Source organism: Cryptomeria japonica, chromosome 3, assembly GCF_030272615.1.
Source record: "Cryptomeria japonica chromosome 3, Sugi_1.0, whole genome shotgun sequence".
Lineage (NCBI taxonomy): Eukaryota > Viridiplantae > Streptophyta > Pinopsida > Cupressales > Cupressaceae > Cryptomeria > Cryptomeria japonica.
Genome location: NC_081407.1, coordinates 496,093,639 through 496,098,155, shown reverse-complemented (window position 1 = coordinate 496,098,155; position 4,517 = coordinate 496,093,639).

Sequence of the window (4,517 nt, the reverse complement as noted above, 5' to 3'; positions counted from 1 at the left end):
ACATCAATGACAACATACAGTGTCATCATGTCCTCATACCGGTTCACATAATGCCAACAATCTCCCCCTTTGGCATTGATGAAAATATACAAAGATATCTCTCCGCTTCACATCTTCTCCCCCAATTTTGGTAGATATCTTCTCCGCTTCACTTCTTCTCCCCCTTTGACAACAATGCCAAACTGGAGGCACAAGCTTCCCTTTTCCATTATGCTACTCCCCCTGAGGAGTAGCATCCTTCAACACATCAATCCGGAAAAAAATTGACTATGCAATACCTAACTGATGTGGAGCATATACCTTTAGTTCACCTCTTGAAGGGGTAGCACCCCTAATTCACCTCTTAAGTACATAAATGTAGCCTTTGGGAGAGGCTTGGAGAATATGTCTGCTAACTGCTCCTTACTGGAAACATGTTCCAATGCAATCTTTTTGTTCTGAACCTTTTCTATCAAGAAATGATACTTAAGCTCAAAGTGCTTGGTTCTAGAATGTAAAACTGGATTCTTGGAGATGTTAATTGCACTAGTATTGTCACAAAATATACTTACCGGTTCAGATACAGGAACTTTGAAGCCATTTAATACATGCTTCATCCAAATTGTTTGAGTGCAGTTCATGAAAGCTGCAACATACTCTGCTTCCGCTGTAGACTGAGAGATACAACTCTGCTTCTTACTCATCCATGAGACCAATCTACCACCAAGAGATAATGCACCACTGGTTGTGATCTTCCGGTCATCCACATTACCTGCCCAATCAGCATCTGTGAATACTTTCAAGTTGAAATCCTTGCTATATGGATAACACAATCCATAATCAATAGTTCCCTTTAGATACCTAAGAATCCGCTTGACTGCAACCAAGTGGGATTCTCTTGGACTTTTCTGGAACCTTGCAGTATTGCCAACTGCATGTGCAATATCTAGTTTGCTATACACTACATAATGCAACTTACCAATCATTGATCGGTATTCCTTCTTATTAACCAATGTTGAGTCAACCTCTTTGGATAGTTTACAACCAGTCACCATCGGTGTACCAACTGGTTTGCTATCTTCCATGCCAAAGGTCTTCAACACCTCTTTGACAAACTTGGACTGAGTAATAAAGATTCCATCTTTCATCTGCTGAATCTGCAGTCCAATGAAGAACTTAATCTCCCCTATGAGTGACATCTCAAACTCTTTCTTCATCTCATCTACAAACTCATGACGTATCTTGTCATCTCCACCAAAGATAATGTCATCAAAAAATACCTCACATATCAGGATTTGATCTCCTTCAAATTTCAAGTAGATATTTCTCTCTTCGCTTGTTCTCTCAAATCCAATCTTCACAAGATGGGACTGCAGGTGTTCATATCATGCTCTAGGTTCCTGCTTTAGACCATATAAGGATTTATGTAGCCTACACACCATGTCACTATCTTCAGATAGGACAAACCCATCTAGTTGCTCTATATACACCTCCTCTTCAAGTACACCATTTAGGAATGTAGATTTTACATCCATTTGATATACTTTGAATCCTTTAAAAGCTGCATATGCAAGAAGCATACGAACTCCTTCCAATCTAGCTACAGGAGCAAAGGTTTATCCATAGTCTTCTCCTTCTTCTTGGGCATATCCTTTACACACGAGTCTGGCTTTGTTTCTAATCACTGTGCCATCCTCATTCAGCTTATTTCTGAAAACCCATTTGGTACCGATGACATTTTTATGCTCCGGTCTGGGTACCAAAGACCATGTACCATTTCTCTCTATCTGGTCAAGTTCCTCTTCCATTGCCTTGATCCAGTCTTCATCTTTATGTGCCTCTTTGAATGATTTAGGCTCAAATTCAGAGATCATACATGAGTTTTCTCTGACCTTTCTTCTTGTAAGGATTCCTACATCCTTATCTCCTATGATCTTCTTAGGATCATGATTCAGCTTGACATACCGAGGAATGGTATTAACAGATTCCTCTTTCTTTTCTTCTTCATCCTCATCTCCATCAGTATCAACATCTACATCTACTAGTGTAGGAACACTGTTACTGGTACTTGGTTGACTGGAAACCGGTTCCCAGAAGGTTACAATCGGTTCATTTACCGCTTGCTCACTGTCGGTTTTCTTAGTTTTCTCAGAGGTTTCATCAACTCTCACATTAATACTTTCCCTAATTCTCTGAGTCCTATTATTGAAACACTTGAGAGCTTTTCTCTTGGTGGAATACCCTAGGAATATTCCCTCATCACATTTGGCATCAAATTTGCTTTGGTGTTCGCTCCTCTTGATGTAACATTTGCTGCCAAACACTCTAAAGTAGCTAACCACAGGTGTCTTACCAGTCCAGTACTCATAAGGAGTCCTATCCTTTTCTTTCTTGATGAGTACCTGGTTTATTGTGTATACTGTAGTGCTCACCGCTTCTCTCCAAAAGGTGTGAGCAACCTTTCCTTGAATCGGCATTGTTCTTGTTGCTTCAACCACAGTCCGATTATTTCTCTCTGCTAAGCCATTCTACTGTGGAGTCCGAGGGGCAGACAGTTGCCTCTTGATGCCATGTTCTTCATAGTACTTGTTGAATTCACCGGAAGTGAATTCCCCTCCTTGATCAGTTCTAAGGCACTTGATCCTTTTACCGCTTTCCTTCTTTACTAATGCTCTGAAAGCTTTGAACTTTCCAAAAGCTTCAGACTTATCTTTCAAGAATGTGACCCACATCATTCTTGAGTAGTCATTAGTGAGAATCATGAAGTACCTACCCTGCACACTCCTAGTTTTCATAGGACCACAAAAATTAGTATGCACAAGATCAAGTAAATTGCCACCAGTGAAAGGTTTACCTTTAAAGGTTGAGGAAGACATTTTCCCCAGTTGATACTCTCTACACAAGGTATTTTCTGGTTTTCTCAGCACCGGCAGCCCTCTAACTGCCTTGATCTTACTGGCCTTCACAATGTTATCAAAGTTTACATGGCAGAGTCTCCTATGCCATATCCAACTATCATCGAATTTGGCCATAAGACATGCACTGATATTCACGTTCAGCTGAAATAGGTTACCTTTGCTTTGCATGCCAGTGGCCACCAATTCATCATTCTTTCCTTTGATTCTGCACACTCCATTCTTTAATTCCAGAGTGAGACCACTATCATTCAGTTGGGCAACACTCAGAAGATTGTGTCTGAGACCATCAACCCAATACACATTGTCAGCACTACTCTTTCCATTCAGAGAGATGGACCCTCTGCCTTTGACCATACATGGCGCATCATTACCAAAGCAAACCACACCACCATCATACTCTTCCAAGGCTAGAAACTTGCTCTGGTCACCAGTCATATGGTGAGAACAACCACTATCAATAATCCACTCATTGGAATTATCAAAGTGGGAGACAAGAGCCTTCTTCTTTGACACATCTTCCTTGACAACAACAAACACAATATCTTCATTTTCTTCATCTTCTGATTCCTCATCTGTGACACCTTCATCAACTGCCACAAAATAGTTTCTCTGGTTTCCTCCTTTGAATTTCTTGAACCTTTATGATTTGTCCTTGTTGTCACCATTAGGACAGTTTACTACAATATGTCCTATCTGGTTACAAGAAAAGCATTTCAAAGGGAGCTTACCTCTGTATTTACCGGTTCCTTTAGGAAGTTTCCTGGTAAGAAGAGCTTCAAATTCTATCAAAATATCCTCATCATCCATTTCTCTGCTCTGTCTTGGTTCACCACTGGTGCTTGCTTCTTTTCCTTTTCTGGATGGTACAACAGAAGCTTTAAAAGTCAATTCAGTCTTTTGAAAACTGCCATCAAAACTATTTAGCTCATAAGTTGTCAACTTTGCAATGATGGAGTCTAGAGATACCTTAGTCTTGTCTATTGATCTCAACTCCTGAATAGCAGCAACCCTTATTGCATAGACCAGTAATAAGGATCTCAAAACTTTGCTTACCACATTGGAATCTTCCATTTTACCACCTGCACTCTTGATATCTCCGACAATAGTTTTGATTCTTATTCCATACTGCTGAATGGTCTCTCCTTCAACCATCCGCATGTCTTCAAACTTCCCTCTAAGGATTTCTTCCTTAGCTTGTTTTACATGCTCATCACCACCATAGATATTTTCAAGAGTATCCAATACTTCTTTGGGATTTGATTTATCTTGGACATCAATAAACTCAATGTCAGATAAACTACTAATTAGGGCTTCCATGACTTGCCCATTCTCCTGCATCTCTCTCTTTTGGTCATCGGTGAGAGTACTCGTAGGGGAAACATAAGCATTCTCAACATAGCTCCAGTGTTGAGCACCCATGCTTCTGATGTATATCTTCATTCTATCTTTCCATATATTGAAATTATCTCTGTTGAACTTTGGACCTTCCCTCTTCATCATTAGACTGGGATCTTTTCCTAAAGTGATTAAGCTTATAACACAGAGGACCTGGAGGACGCTTTGATACCAATTGATAACTCAATGATGAACGGATAGTACCAAACCGGTATTGAGAGGGGG